The sequence below is a fragment of the Eufriesea mexicana genome, unplaced genomic scaffold, assembly GCF_001483705.2.
Source record: "Eufriesea mexicana isolate 0111107269 unplaced genomic scaffold, ASM148370v2 scaffold4744748416, whole genome shotgun sequence".
Lineage (NCBI taxonomy): Eukaryota > Metazoa > Arthropoda > Insecta > Hymenoptera > Apidae > Eufriesea > Eufriesea mexicana.
Genome location: NW_016907984.1, coordinates 140405 through 157842, shown reverse-complemented (window position 1 = coordinate 157842; position 17438 = coordinate 140405). Strand labels below are relative to the sequence as shown.

The following is a 17438-nucleotide window of genomic DNA, read 5'->3' as shown; positions in this document are numbered from 1 at the left end:
TTTAGGAATTTCTGCAAATTTTTGGTAATCTGTAGTGATTTATAGTGGTTTTTCTAGTAATTTATAGTGCCTTTTAACAATTTCTAGCGATTTCCAAAGGTTTCTAGCGACTCCTAGCAGTTTTCTACAGATTTCTAAATAACGTGAAGGTATTTATAGAAACTTTCAGTGGTTGCTGCTAATTTCGAATAATTTTCATCGTTTCCTAATAATTTATAGTGACTTTTTACTATTCCTAACGATTGCCAATGATTTCCAGAGGCCTTTGGTGATTCCTAACGACGTTTAATAGTTTCTAACGATCTTTAGCAACGCTCAGTAGTTACTCTGACGAATTTCTAATTATTTCACGATCGATGTCGTACTTGGATTTGGTACACGGTTGTCATTTCTCGGACAGGGGAATTAAGGTTCTAGAGTGTTTGACCCCATTGTAGTGGATTAATATAATAGGATTGAGTTTGAGACGATTAGATCACGCCGTGATACAAGTGACTGTTTTAGCGACCTGTTATCGAAGGATTATTGCACAATATTTGCACTATGCGATTATCGGAGATACACAAGCGGATTATGCTTCCTAGTTACTTTCCGCGATCAAGTCTAGGGAGGAATATCCTTCTGAGTAGTTACAAATATACTTTTAACCAGTGTCGAATCGTTAATAAACAATTTAAACTTCCAAATTCATTCTCGAACACTCGCAATAAAAGGTTCTACGATAATTAATTTAGATTTATCATCAGCTAGTCGTAATATTATTTTCTATTAGCATTTTGGTAACAGCATTCGAAATTTTTCGAACGAACTGTATTTTTTCACTTCCGCATCGTTTCACGCATCATTAGCATACGTTTTCGCATGGAATCACAATCACTCGCGATGATTGTTGCGTTAACCGCAACAGTCGATTCGCACAGTAGTATCACCGTATATACCTGCGTTTCGCTTTGAATCGTGTGAGGTAATCGCGTTACCTGTGCATCCGGCTATTAATCGTTCGATCGATTGTTAACACTTGCACCACGTCGATGGTACCATTAGAATGACAGTTAAATTGGCCGTACGTCCATCAGTGGCAACGACCATACGTGATCGATGCACACGAAGCTGCCGATTTCATTGCACGTTAACTAGTCGCGTTATCTTAACTTATCCAATCGAATAATCCTCGTTTACTATCTCTGGGGTATCCCCATATATAGGAACAAGAGGTCGATACAAAATCAAATCTACGCCACTGGCACCCGCAAACCGTTCCGTTACAGTTGAATCGCGTTAAAAGCTCCGTGCATCCCAAACACTCGCATTCCATCCCATTCACCGCGAGAAAAGGATCTTCTCGTTCCCCGCTGTCCACTGCGACCAATGGCAATGCATCGTCTCCTTTACATAGTCGCGAGTCTCGAGGACACCGCGTAGTAGGTACGGCCCTGGGGTGCGCGTACGCGCGTACGGAGCAAGCACATTACCAGACGTTTATTTTCGCGGGAGATACAGGGCTCCCTCGAACTCGGTGAGGCTGAAATACGATGCGTTACGCACGATAATGCGTCTTAAGAGAGCAACGCGATTTTTCTCCCTTTTCGCCGCGGGACCACACCCTCGGTCAGCCCGTATACCGGGTGTCCCCATACGCGTAACAACATAATTGCAACACGGTGGACGATTATCGGCGTGACATTAATAACAAGCAAAACGGGACCATTATTAACGTGCAAGCTCGCCGTTGCGACTGCGAGCGAAAAATACGATTGGCCGATTGGCCGTTGCACTCGATAATACGTCGCTCCTCAGCAACGTATCCTCCTTCTCTTTTCTCCCACCGCGATTCTCCGTTTTCTTTCTCCCTCTCGCTCGCTCTCTATCTTTCTCGCGCTCTATTCACCGTGTCTATTTCTTTTTTCCCATCGTTCCTCTTTCGCTCTCCGCAACCACTCCCTGCTCTCAATTATACATCGAGCCTGTTCGTACGCCACGAGGTGGCCGTGTTAACGTCCTGTCGCGCAGCGACGTCACGCACGACTCGCGCGACACGCGGCCCGAGTGAAAATCCTCGCGCTCGGCTATCATCGGCCGGCGTTCGCGGAATCCTTGCTGCCCCGTACGTAACGAGGGGTGAACGATACGGATTGAAACGCGGCGCGCGCAGCCTCGCCCGCGTCTCACCTTGAGGAATGCTTTTTCACCGCGCCGTTTAAAGGAAACGATTATTTTTAGCATGGCGCCCGTTGTTGCTCGTCTTCGCACGCGGTTGTAACCGCCGGTATTTCTGACCGCGCTTTTTCTTTCCTTTGCAGGCAACCGATCGCGAATGTTGACCCCTCGCGATGATGGCAGCCGCGTGACGAAAGGCGGATCAGCCAGTCGGTGAAAGTGCAGATATTAGGTCATGCGGAGTAACGCGGTTCTCTTTGCTACATTAGGCGATGATTAACGATCGTCTCTGGTTAATTAATCTAGGTTATGTATATTTCATGTTTTCCCAACGGTTATGCTCCTTTTTCGAATTTCTTCGGATTCCTAACCTCTCAGTCGAGAGAGGTAGGAACTGTGCTACTGTTTTCTTTCTTGGAAATTGGTTTATTGGGTTAGTAGTCTGTTGATGTTGGTATTTTTGGAATATTAACGATGTTATTCTTAGGATCTGCGTGAGAAAAATAGTTTGGAGAGGTATGCTACTGTTTTGCCTTTTGGAGCTGGCTTTATTGACTTAGTAGCCTCTTGATATTATAATTTTTGAGGCATCAATGATGAAATTTGTGTTTTTCGTGAGAAAAATAATTGGGAAAGGTACGATCTTGTCATTTTTGATGTATCAGTGGTGAAGTTTGGGATTTGGGTAAGAAAAATGGCATAGGAAAGTGATGCTACTCTTTTGTTCTTTGGAAATGTGTACCTTGGATCACTATTCTGCTTATGTTATAATTTTTGGGACATTAACACCTTATACTACAATGACGAGTCTATCTCGTCGCAAATTTTTCATATCAAACCCCATAAAGATGAGTTACTCTCGCATTAGGCTAAAATTGTATCTAATAATTCTATCTAAATCCTAAAAATTTGTATGATTTTAGTTTAAAATAGTTTTAGATTAAAATAGGTATAGTGATTAATTAAAATTAAAGTTAAATACAAGGAGTTAACTTGTTTTCCGTTTTGTGAAGATCTTTTCCTTATTTTTGGTTTTCTCGTTTGTTTTTATTTAATTCGAATAGGAATAATTAATTTCTTTCATCGTTATCTAAAAATTATTTTCTTTATTTACTTTTTCTTGAACTAAATTAGCTATTATTCGCAGTAAGTTCTAAAGAATGTAGGAACATTGTAGTGTACTGATCGAGTAGAAACATTGATGGTAGATTTAGTATCAATAAACACAGTGTAACGATAACAATAACAGTGAATTTCTTTGAACAATAGATATACCGTAGAATCGAAGCACTAAATTGTTGTAGGTCATGCTTCAGGTACACGAATTATACTTGAGCACGTAGACGTTGTTTATGCCCGTTTAATTTTAGAAATTACGCGTCTCGCGAATCTCGGAGCTGGAATATTAATAAACCTCTAAACCGTCTAAAATCGTCCGAAACACGACGTCGATAGCGATTTATTTCTGTCCTGTCTATCGCGATTTATCTGCAAATTCTACTCCCGAGAAATATGGCGTTGTCTCTGAGCTATACTTCAAATTACATGATTCACTGATCCCGTGTAAAGAGTGAGCACGGGTAGATAAAATCCGAGTAACTCGTAAGTGGTAATTTATCTCGACTCGATAAGCCAGTTTATCGGCAGGGGGCCATTGACATTTCGATAAAACGCACTAAAAATATAAAATTACTTAAAAATATAACTCTATTTTCCAAATACTCCTTCACTTTCGCATTCCAGTCTCCATTTTCGCGGAAAATCGAGAAATATCTCTATATAAACTAAGATTATAGCGACAGTGACGAATAATTTGACGAATTTTTAGGATTATTGGATTACGAATTGGGTAGAATTATAAATTATTAACCCTAGAAGTCCTGACGAGAGTTTTCTCGAATTCGTATGAATCAAAATAATAATCTATTTTAACCCTTTGCACTCAGAAATTTTTTCGTTACAGGAAAATAGTAATTCAAAGACTTTCTGCCATAAAGTCGACGATATTTCTAAAACGGCAAAGAAGAAATGGTATGCAAATTAAGACGTAGAATTATTTTACTTCGATATTCCAGGCATCGCTGGATAATTGCAAATTTGATATATTAATTAACATCCATTTTTAGACTCTGATTAAATTGCGACTGAGAGGTACTCTCGAGTGCAAAGGGTTGATATCATTCTGTACGAAATTCGCAAAACTTCGTGAAAATGCAATTTTTTGGATTCCAATTTTTTTCAAAATATACGGAAAATTATGCGAGTTCGCAGAATCCCATTTAAATTTCATAGGATGGAAATAGGATTAGGATTTTTCGTATTAAGATACTCATAGCTAGTGATGAGCTTCTACATAGCGTTAATATTAGAATTCCTGATTTGTTACGTAAATTGAAGCGCAATGCACATAAATAATATTAATTAAAGTGGTATAATAAAGGTACACAGGTAAATATAATTACTCTTCTATAGGAATAACGGATTACTATTAATTCTGCTGAAAGTAATCATTTCGATTAGTTCACTGGTTATACTATCAAACTTTTTAATTGACTTCCAGTAGTATAATCCTACCATAACTTCTAAATCTGTAGCAAAATGGTAACGTAGTTCCTCGATCGATTGCGTGATCGATAAACTTTGATCAGCTGGTTTTAAAAATTGTTTCACTCTGGAATCACCTGGATTAAATAGGAACGGGAGATCGAGATGTTAATTAGACAAATATAATAAATCATAGTTACACTGGATGCAAGTATTCTCGTTCTACCATTAGACAGAGTTCTTACGATCATTCGTACGATCGATGGATCAGTGAATTTCGACGAATTCTTAAAATATTTTGGGAATAAAATTCATGCGATATCGTGATCTATGGTTACAAAGAAAAACGCTGCATTTCAGGTATTTTCATTTTTGGGAAAATTCTGATCACATTGTGTGACCTTATTGAACATATAAAATTTCTTATTCATTTTACGTTTTGGAATCCAATTAAAGAAGAAATTACAATTTTTTTAATTGCATGGGACATGCAGAGTTTCTTGTTGCAACCATAGATATGACCATATTAGGATTATTCGATTATTCTAACACAGGATTTTTCAATTCCTTATGGTTTATAAGTCCCTCTTCCAATATTTTCTCCATATCTCCAAAAATATTGAATTTCTAAGAAATACACGTAACTCTAATTATCCGAATTAATTGGATTAGGTTTGGTTACGTTTGGAATAGTTTCAAATCCAAAAAAGATTAATAAAAAAGCAAGTTTTATAGAATTTCACTGAAACAAATTTAAAAATTCCATAAAATTCAATCAATTTAAAAATTAGGGTAATTTCACAACGTGTTACCTAAGTTATTATATATACTATTACATAAAAATTAATTATAGTTATTCCTTGCTAATATTTCTGTTGTTTTGTATATCGTTCTATGCTTCATATTTTATCATCTATAGTAATGCACACGTCAAAGTCATTCATCGGTTATTCCGCATCAGGGAACAAAATTATCCTCTTCCTTTTTACTCACGTAAAAAAGAGAAAAGAGAAATTGGATCTATCCTATAAAATTAGATTATTCGTGAATATAGCTCTGCCATCGTGGTTCTAGGGCATCATACGGTTTCCGTTGAGAAACTCTGCTCTAACATAATCATCGCGGAGTTAGTTTGTCAGAAAACGCATGCACAGTAACTGCAGCCGAAGACGTATTGCGGAAACACTTGTGGCTCGTCGCGAATTAATATTTATAGATCGTAGAACATGGCAATAATTTACGCGACTATCGACAACGGGTCTTTGTCCTAGACTGCCGCTAGCCGCCAGTCCATCGTGATGAATGTAAAATGTAAACCGTCCGTGAGGACTGTGCATGAAATTTAGATATATGGAGCAATCGGTATTCGCGATACCGGTCGCCCAACCCTTGCTTCGAACCGGTGTAATTTCGTTTGGCCGACGTACCCTTGCCTCTGGCCAGGAGTTGATGAAAGCGGAAGAATGCGCGAGTGTCGGTGCATTTTAAGGGGCGTTCTAATTAAACGAGCCGGTTTCGCGTTCGCTCCTTCGCTTCTGTAAATCGAACGGGGCCACCGGGTGTTTTTAGCCTTCTTCTTAGCCGTCTTTTTCTGTTTATTGATTTACTACCTGCGAGAGAGTTTTAATTAATGAAACCAAGTTGAAAATTTGAAATGTAGCCTGGAACCGTGATTGAATGTGTTTCGTCTTCGGGGTACCGTTACTGAAATTTAGGGGGAGATAATGGTTGAGTAAGGAGGAAGTTGCGTTACGTATGATTTTTATTTTTGGAAATTTTGTGGAGTATAATTTTGGATAATAGGAGTTTGCATAGTATTATTTTGCGAAGTTAGGAATTCGCAAAGTACAATTTTGCAAAGTTAGAAATTCGTCAAGTACTATTTTGCGAAGTTAAGAATTCGCAAAGTACAATTTTGCGAAGTTAGAAATTCGAAAAATCTAATTTTGTGAAGTTAAAAATTCGCAAAGTAGAATTTTGTAAAGTTAGAAATTTGCAAAGTAGAATTTTGTGAAGTTAGAAATTCGCAGTCTAATTTTGCTAAGTTAGGAATTCGCAAGGTATAATTTTGTGAAGTTAGAAATTCGCAAAGTCCAATTTTGCGAAGTTAGTATTTCGCAAAGTCTAATTTTGCTAAGTTAAAAATTCGCAAAGTACAATTTTGCGAAGTAACAATTCGCAAAGTAAATACTTGTAAAGTGGAAATGCGCAAAGTATAATTTTCCAGAGTGAAAATTCGCAAAGTAAATGTTTGCAAAGTGAAAATTCGCAGAGTACAACTTCGCAAATTAAAAATTCGTGAAATACAAAGTTGCGAAGTGAAAGCTTGCATAGTATAATTCCATAAATTAATAATTTCTAACATACAACCAGCAGAATCAAAATTTTAGTTTCCGATACCTTTAATTCCTCTCTTGTCTCTATCTATCACATATAAATGGGTTGCAAATCATCGAATCATCGGCACACGAACATAGTTCAACGAGAAAGTTGAAAATCTTGAACTCGATGGTGCAAAGCTCTAGAAACTATTTGGCAAGGTGATTCGTATTTAAGTCCCAGTTTCATCCTGGTCTCTTATTCTTCTTTAGAGTCCACTACTTAAAGTCATCGTGACTCAGCGTACTCGATACGCTGATCTAAAATTCTAGCAGCGGAATGTACCGATCTGCCAAAAATTGCACAGTGTCGCGTGTAAACTCAAGCTCGTTTATCTTCTAAGCACTTGAATCCGATTATTCTCGGAACAGCCATTACTCTTATCAACGCTTCTCGACGATCTACACCCAGTTGCTCCTCGTGTAACTCTATCTAGTCTGGAAAAAAGAAAAGACTCAGGCATTAAAGGTTGTCAGGAACAAGATACTAAAGATGTCTCATGTGTATCGCTCGTAAACTCGGTAACAGGTAAAATTGACGGCACGGTGCAACTTTGATAATGACATCGTTTGAGATCCTCCAGGCTCCTCGGACATAGCTCCACGCAGTTACTGCGCTCGTCGTTTAAGATTTCCGGGTATAAATCGTGTCCCTCTCTCAAAGAGATCTACCTCGATGTTGCACCCAGCTACGCTTATCCACTACATCATCCGTCCGCTTTATCAGCGGCCGATCCAGCGACTCCTGAACCCAGTGTCCCGAAGCCTCTAATGAAATTAGTCACGATACTAATAAGCCATGGGAATCCTCTCGCGACACGCTGCAAGCAGCATTAGCGGCAGTCTGGTCGTTTGTCTCGCCGCTTATGCCGGTTCATGGATTCTTGACAGACGCAGCCTCGCGACCTTAGGCCTATGTCGCGTCTATAAACGCTCGTTGCATCGATGACACGCGTTATAAGCACCGGGGGGATAAATAAGAGGACAGCCAGTGGCAGGTATACAGATTATTTCGTTGTCTCGGACCTGGGTCCCTGCACGATATTTCCCCTGTACCGTCTCTCCGCGTTTCGCTGCCATGAATTATCTTTATTGCTCTTCTCGTTCTCCTTGCTCACCGGGCACCCACGACACGCACTGTCCATGCGACGATCAGCGTACAACGATATCTCCGAGTCTTACGACAGTGATATCGTTTCTCTCGTCTACCCGGGATTACTCCCTTTTTCCTCCGGCTTTTCGAACGGGGTTAAGGATTCCGGTTCCGCTGCCATCCGCAGCCCTGCAGACACGCCTGGTCTTCGTTCTTTATGCAGCGGCCGGCCAGATAGAGATTTAGACCAATCTTTCTCGCCATGTTGCCTGTTTTTCTACACAGGCAGTCGCAAAATTATTCGCTCGATCGAAAACGTGACTAGGAGACGAATGCAATAAACTCAAACATGGGGTCTTTGAAATTTATTCATTCGGAGATGGATATATGGCAGATAGAAATTTAGGGGGATCTTTCACGCAGAGTGAAAAGTTTGTTTTCATACATAGTGAGTGGAAAAATTATTTACCGAATTGAAAATATGGCGAGAAAACGAACGCGAATGTTATGGAACAATCAGACGATAAAGGATTTTTTAATTTTTTAATTCGCCTGTAATATGCACGATTTGTGAAACAAAATAAAGTCTCGATCACGGTTTTGTTGATTAAATAACAATATATTTGTACTATGCACCGTGAGATTTAAAATTCACGGTTTTGTTGCATCAATCCGTAAATTATGCGTGATATTCTTTAACTAAAAAGAAATTTGGAAGTGCTTTATTACTTCGTTATCTTATTCATCTTTCGTGACTCGAAAAATGACGTAGATTGTCAGTGTGTATACGTACACATGTATATTATTCCATTTAGGTAGCGTTGTATGACAGTGAAGTTCGTCGAATACACGTGGATGCAGGTTGTAGATCACGTTGGCCTTGAAAATTTTGTTCGGAAAGTATGTGTAACGAATGTAGATTCTTTTCATGCAGGAGTTGCGAAACTCGTTCAGAAACTTGAAACTGTATGCGTATTTCGTGTGTGTATAGGTATGTATAGGTGTGTGATGAATAATATCACGAGGAAATCGGGTTTTTCGTTGCTCATAAGGCAGGCTAGCGATACTTTTCGTAGAAATATTTCACGATGTCTTCGTTGGAACAAGGGTGAAGAGTAATCGTGACTAGGGGTGTCAGAACGATTATACTCGAAACCAGTTAACCGGTTATTTCACTGCATTTATTTTTACCTGTTGAACTTTTATATTTTTATTGTCGGTACTCCATACCTGGTTACTTGTTCTTTTAGTAGGAAAGGAATAAATTCTCTAATTTTGTGTATTTTTATATTTTATTACACACGTGCAATTACATGTAAACAGCATTAAATGGCCGCGAATAGTCTTCAAAGACTGAAGTATTATACATCAACGAATTCGTCTTAAAATTATTAAAATTAAAATGGGATAATATACATTAAAAAGACCAAGGTTATCTTGAAATTTCGGAAGCACATCCACCTAGCAAGAATTTATTATCATAAGGCTAATTTCATTTCGGGGTAAGTTTCGTTTGAAACATTTTTTGAAACAACTTTAGGAAATAATTGAGTACGAGACTTCAAATGGGACACTGTAATTAATAATTCATGGAAATTTGTCATCCTACTTTCTATGCTTAATCAGAATTGACTAAGCAGGATTGACTAATCAATCGGTTGTCTAGTGCGAACATAATCGAAAAACCGGTCACGAGGAAGATCCAATTATTCCAGACCTCTAGCCAAGAATTATGAAGACGTTTCACAGATTTCAAAGCTGATTTTGTCTTTATTTATTTTTTCTCCTAATACTCCAGATTTTATGTCGAGATATCGAAACATCGAATTGTACCTAGTGCAAACATAATCGAAAAACCGGTCACGAAAAAGGTCCAATTATTCGACACTTTTAGCCAAGAATCATCAATACGTTTCACAGATTTCAAAGCTGATTTTATCATTATTATTTCCTATTTTTAAATACCACATATCTTATGTCGAGATCTCGAAACATGAAATTGCACCTAGTGCAAACATAATCGAAAAACCGGTCACGAAAAAGGTCCAATTATTCGACACCTCTAGCTAAGAGTTATGCATACGTTTCACTGATTTCAGAGCTGATTTTGTCATTATTATTTGCTATTTTTAAATACCACAGATCTTATGTCGAGATATGGAAACATCGAATTGTACCTAGCGCAAAGACATTCGAGAAACCGGTTACGTGGAGATCTAACTATTCGACGTCTCCAATCCTGGCTCTCTCATTGTTCCATTTCAGTTTCGACTGCGTAGTGAGCAGTCCTGGTTTGCCCGCGCGAAAAATCGTCAAAGTCGACGACTATGTCTTAGATCTAGCCATTCGAACGCCTCCAGGTTTCGTCGTTTGCCAATTCCTCAGACATTTGGCGTCTCTCGCCTATCCGAGAATAGTTCCTCTTCAACTTCTATCTGGGTCAATGCGTCTATTTGCTTCCTAGGATCCTCTCTCCTCGGACGACAACACAGGCGACAGAGGCTCGTACGACCGATCAGGCCTTCCGTTATCTTATTTTACAACGGAAACGTACTCGTTCCTCAAGCAGATCGACTTGGGTCCATCATTCTCTGCTCGTCGATCGGCCGACAATGACTTCTGTGTTTCCTTCCATTTTCTCCTCATTAGGAGCTTCTCATTGGGTCACTCGACGCGTTGAATAGATTCAGCCGGAACACAGCGAGGGGAACGGAGCAGAAAATCAAGCTTAATGAATATTAATGAGCCTATGCGTTCGGTAATTTAGGTAGCGACGAAGAAAAGTCGCAACGACCTCTTGCGCGTCTAGAGACCATCTCGTAGAGAGATTCTGTGGAAGGGGCAACGATATTCGCGGATTTTCTTCCGCGACTATTGGCCTCGACCAAAAATCGTGAGTCGCTCTAATTAACGCAATGCGACGCGTATAAATCGCGATCGAGTTAAAATTAGACATAGTCCGAGCGTTTTTAGCGTTATCTTCGATGTGACTCGTATTTAGGTCGGCTCTTATCTCGTACCTATTCCGATAAGGTGTAGAAATGAATGAAATCATCTTTTTTCCTTGCATCTTGCTATCGCTGATGCCATAATCTGCCAAGATTCCACGTTTATTTAGGTTTCGTATTTTTATTTATGTCTATATCATTGTGCATTTATCTTCCATATCATGGATTATTAAAAAATGATCGAGATTGTTTAATTAAATATTAGATAGAATCTATAGATAATCGCGATGTTAAGTTATGACAGATTAATTTTTCACTCTATCTCGATTTATCGTAATAATTTTATTACGTCGTCAGAAAAATGGCGGAATATTTTAAAGTCGAATAAAAATTAAACGATGTCTCGGTAGTTTGGAATTTAAAATATTTCCACAAAAATTCTTTCAAAATTTTTCGCGTTCTTTTCGTTTTTTTGAGAATGAAGAATCTGTAGGATCCATAGGCTAAAGTAACATTGGACATGTTCTAGAACACGAAACGATTATTGACATATTGATTACGAGGAGCCTGTGACATAAATGTTTGTCATTTTTGATATTCAAAAATAGATATTAATAAGGTGATAATTCTTATCAGCTACGCAACGGAATAAAGATAATAATATCGCTGCGAAACAATAAAATTGCATCGATTATTCCTACTTGAGCATTCGAGGCGTCTTATCGCGAAACGTTTGCATCTAGAAATTTCTAGCATGTTAGCATGTCACGTGTAATATTATTTTCCGATCTCACGCCTTTTTACCAGATACCAGTGTACATTAAATATCTTCTTCGACACGGTGCTGTGCAAAAGTCTCGTATACATGTATCAATAAATATATTTTCCTTGTTTCTTAACGAGCATTCAATCCAAGGATTAGTACCCAATCGGAAACAATTAATATTTATTATATTTACACTCGACTTTCCTTTATTCCCGCAATAATGATTTTCATGAGGATCCTATGGAATAACATTTTAACAATTTTTCAGTATTTTTCATACTTTCGTAATTTTTCTTCTTTCTTAATAATACCGTGAAATAGACTAATTTCGATAGACTAATTCCCTATTTTCGTGGTATATTTCTGTTTCAAGCTTCACGTTTCAAACCAGAACCCCATAATCCCCCTATAATACTCGACTCGATAGCAAAGACCTTGATAAACGAAAAGAGCAAATTACGTAAATTAATATTTTACGTAATTTTTCTTCTTTCTTAATAACACCATGAAATAGACTAATTTCGATAGACTAATTCCCTATTTTCGTGGTATATTCCTGTTTCAAGCTTCACGTTTCAAACCAGAACCCCATAATCCTTCCATAATACTCGACTCGATAGCAAAGACCTTGATAAAGGAAAAGAAAAACCGAAACGATGATGGTCGTAAAAATTCCCTTCTTCCCTTACCACTGTACACGTACTTGTATATGTGCATCGCTTACCTGTATAAATGTACACGCATATTATCAGAAAGAAAAAATATTTTCTGTTTCAAGCTTCACGTTTCAAACCAGAACCCCATAATCCCCCTATAATACTCGACTCGATAGCAAAGACCTTGATAAACGAAAAGAGCAAATGCGCGCTCGATCGAATACTTTCGCACGCTGCTGTATATCTCTATCCCCCGTGAAGTTGACATCTTCTTCTCTATTAGAAGATTCAATCTCATCTGCCAGTCTCCTAACACTCACACGTCGCGGCACCGTGTCTCGGAGACATCGATGGATCTGCCTCTTGTTCCTCTCATGCGTGTGCTTGGCAGAGCCGGGAGGCAGGCATTCTGGAGGCTGCATTTACGCCTCATTTCATTATTTGCGGCCTCCTGATGCTCTCTCGCTTCATCCAGCCCTGAAAAACGAGGTCTGGCTAGGCACCGTTGGTGCCAGTGTTGGCGTAGGTCGCGCACAGTTAAGCCGCGATTACACGCGCGTAGGCGTTTCGTACTGTCGCGATAAGATCGATGAAACGAGCCGATAAGATCGATAGGAGCTATGCTCCTTAATAGCAGGAATCGAGCGCTCGCATAATTTAATAATATTGCATCCTCCGTTGATTTACGACAGCCCGACGACGCATCAAATGGCCGCGCTGATTTCTTTTTTCCCAAGCCTGTAACGCGCCAGTTTACGAGCCACCTCGTCCTGATTTCGTTCCGACTGATCCCCGCCACCCACGGCAATTCTTTTCGTTACCTAATCGACGATAAACCAAGCTCAAAACGCGACTCCACCGTGGCTTTGGTCCCCCTTCGTTTCGGCTACCGGCCATCTCGCAAATTGCCGCCGCATCCGAGGAGAAACACGCTTTTCTTCTTCGCGTCTTCTTGCACGGGTCGAACACTCGAGCATGGAAAAGTGGAGCGAGTGGTGTGTTTTTTTCGAAAATGGGATAAGTGGAGAAAACGACGCGTACCGGGACCAGTGAGACATGATCCGTGCACGGGTTTGGCTTAGGTTTTTCGACGTTCCGAGTAGGTATGCGGATTTTTTGGCTCGACGAGGTTCGACCAGGCTTACTCTAGGTTTAGTTGGATTTAAGTGCGATTCGATGATAAACTTACAGTGGTTAAATGATCGGCGAATAGAAAGGAATTGGAATTTTTGAAAATGGAGTAACGGGAGAGATTGGGAGGAAAATTGTGAAAATGGGTGATTAAGGTTAGGTTAGGTGACTAAGGTAATACCTAAAGGTAATTAAGATAATATTTCATATGGAATTTTTGAAAATGGAGTAACGTGAGAGATTAGGGAATGATTGGGAGGAAAACTGTGAAAATGGGTGATTAAGGTTAGGTTAGGGTAGGTTAGGTGACTAAGGTAATACCTTAAGGTAATTGAGGTAATATTTCATATGGAATTTGTGAAAATGGAGTAACGGGAGAGATTGGGGATTGATTGGGAGAAAAATTGTGAAAATGGGTGATTAAGGGGTGATTTGATGGGTGATTAATATTTCATACGGAATTTTTCATGACAATTTTAACCCTCTGCACTTGTGAGACCACCCCTTAGTCGCTGTTTAATCAAATTTCCAAGATTGATGTTAATGATAGTATTATAGTTTACAATAATATTTGAATTTTCGGACAATTTTTTATTAGAAATTATTCTTTCGATATACAGGGTGTTCCACATAAACTAGGCTACGTAAATATCTTCTAAAATTATAATGACACGAAAGATATTTAACATTGTAATATTATAATTTGAAGAGATGAATACGTAGAATAAGAAAAAATTTTTTCTTTTAGACAGTTCTAATTATTAGAATTAAAACAAAACTCGCAGTATTCGTCTATCTAAATTGCCGAGGGACACCGTTTCGGACAGACGAATATTTCAAGCTTTATTTTAATTTCCAAAGTCAAGGACCCAATATCTGAATGTATTCTGACATCAATTACACGATACAGAAATATTCATGATTATATATTAAGCCGTCTGCACTCCAAGATTTTTTACTAAGATTGTTCACTAATTTGAGACTTTTCTTATATTTTTCTAAGTTCACTGATGTCATATATGCTAAAATGAAAAAGGAAATCACGTGTATTTCATTTCAATATTTTATCTATAGTTACTTCTCACTGAGAGTCACTTTTCAAGGATGAACAACAGCAATAAAAATGTCGTAAAATATTTGTTTCTGTAACATATTATTCTCTTTGTAACATCCAAGTTACATATCAAATACTTTTCGTGTCATTATAATTCAGGTAGTATAATTCAGTAATTCAAGTTGTTCAGCTTAGATGAGACACCCTGTATATTCGAGACTCATCCAAGAGTCCACAGCTTCGAGTCTCAAACGCCATAATTCCGATCCTCGGCATCTCGCTATCCCTGATCCGCCTAAATAATTAAGATATATTCTGAGATATTGAAACCTCATTTATCCACCATCTCTTTTATTTCTTCTCTACGATGAATCTACAAAATACAACCTCACCTCTTCTCGAGGAGACTCCTATCGAACTATTCCTGCAATTATTCCTTTCTTCACAAGCTTCCTTGGAAAATATTTTATTTTCTGAGAACTGTAGTTTCGAGACACAAGAAAAGCTCGAAGTTTCCGAATTCCAAAAAGGCCCCAAAACGGTTTGGTTGCCCAGCTACTCGACGAAGACCATACTTTCTTCATATGGTCGGATGCTTGGCAGTAATACGAATAATTTTCGCAACTCTTTTCGAGGCGACTCATCGAATTATTCATGTAATTATTCCTTGTTCCACGAGCTTCCTTGGAAAATATTTTGTTTTCCGAGAACTGTAGTTACGAGGCATAAGAAAAGCTAGAAGTTTCCGAATTCCAAAAAGGCCCCAAAAACGGCTTGGTTACCCAGCTACTCGACGAAGACCATACTTTCTTCACATGGTCGGATGCTTGGCAGTAATACGAATAATTTTCGCAACTCTTTTCGAGGCGACTCATCGAATTATTCATGCAATTATTCCTTGTTCCACGAGCTTCCTTGGAAAATATTTTGTTTTCCGAGAACTGTAGTTACGAGGCATAAGAAAAGCTAGAAGTTTCCGAATTCCAAAAAAGGCCCCAAAACGGTTTGGTTGCCTAGCTACTCGACGAAGACCACACTCTCTTTACATGGTCGAATGCTTGTTAGTAATACGAATAATTTTCGCACACTCCGATTGCAAGTGGCGGAATATCAGCTGCGTTATTTTTTCCATGCGACACATTTCAATTTGCACGTTAATTGCGTCTGCGTGCCGCGATGAATCACGCGTTATCCTCCCCGGCTTAAAATGCCGATGGGTGTACTCTCGCCTCGTGGAGTCGGAAAAATCGTGGTGCGATTTGCAGGTGGGAAAGGCTGGGAGATTTTAGTCGCCTTCATCAGCGATTCAGCGAACGCGAGGAATAGCAAACAGTAGTCTGGGAACTACGATTCGCAGTGAAAGCCGCGTTTCAGCACGTATAGCGAATGTATCGCTGGCGGGAATTTATCAGAAAACTTATGGGAATGGTTAAATATAGAAACCCGTGGCTGGAAGGGTATGAATGAACGTTGTATCGCCCGTGGAAAGAGCGTTTATTTTATTTCGCTCGCTGCCGATTTTCGTGGGCACGGCGGCGAGTAGTACGAGAGCCGGGTCGTTTTGTAACAAACTAGTATCACGAGAGTTCAGAATTTACATAATCACGCCGCGTGAAAGATAATCGAAAAAATTGCTCGCGCAATTCCAGCGTTGAAAGAAAATACGTATGGTTTACGCGAGATTCGTGCTTAATACGGAATACTTTCGTTATTATCATTGGTATCGATCGTTTTTACAACGTGGCTATTTATATATTCCATTTTTATCTAACGATTGCAAAAATTAAACAAAAGTTTCGTTTATGTGTAATAATTTTGCTCCTTTCCACTGTGCCTATTATCTTCGAAACACGAAAATACGATTTTGACTCTTTATCTGTTTACAAAATTTTTAATAGGATCGAGGAGTGTATAATATCAACTGTACAACATATTCAGTGAAAATTGATTAATTTATAATATCATAAAGGGCAGTGGGAATTTATACGATTGCATAATTAATACATAAATTAATTTCTCGTTTTCATTGCCTCATCGTTACTCACATTTTCTTAGTTAATTTAAAATAGTATAAAACACTGGAGCAAAAATTGGTTAGAATTAATGTGAGAGGATGTACTGTTAGGTTGTGCCTGTAAATAAATCTAATAGGTGTTTTCTCTCGGAATTAAAAAATTAATTTCATTTCAAAATTTCAACTCAGGTAATATCTTCGTTTTATTTAAAAGAGATACGAGTATACTGCTCATAATTGAAAGAAAAATTCTCATAAATTAGTTAAAATTAATGTGAGAGGATGTACTGTTAGTTTGTGCGTGCAAATAAATCTGGTAGGTGTTTTACCTCGGATTTAAAATATTAATTTCATCTCAAAATTTCAACTCAGGTAATATCTTCGTTGTATTTAAAAGAGATACGAATATACTCCTCATAATTGAAAGAAAAGTTCTTCCATCATTCATCTGTTGAACGATAGCAAAATTTTCCAAAAAATTAGAGATAATATAGGAACACACTTTTACCTCTGTCCCAGCCAAAACTCCGAAAACAGAACCCACGATCATCGTAATTATTCGAGAAACGAATAATTCCTGGGAAAATTTGCAACAGCCCGCGAGAATGATCGGAAAGATTCGCGACAGACGGCAAAATTCACGACTTAATTCAATCTCGAATTTCGAGCAAAAACGTAGCTCCATTACACCCCGGGA

General features: G+C 38.6%; 1 protein-coding gene across 2 annotated transcripts in view; it reads left to right on the top strand.

Annotated features, from left to right (window-relative positions):
* Gbs-76A (Glycogen binding subunit 76A) overlaps window positions 1–17438 on the top strand; it is a 132784-nt gene that overhangs the window by 18051 nt on the left and 97295 nt on the right. The window contains exon 1 of one of the 2 annotated variants that reach the window (XM_017906369.1): window positions 2444–2463. The exons of the other annotated variant lie outside the window; for it this stretch is intronic. The gene's annotated coding sequence lies outside the window, so the exon portion shown is untranslated. Of the gene's footprint in view, window positions 1–2443; window positions 2464–17438 lie in introns of those variants that run through there. 2 annotated transcript variants of the gene reach the window in all.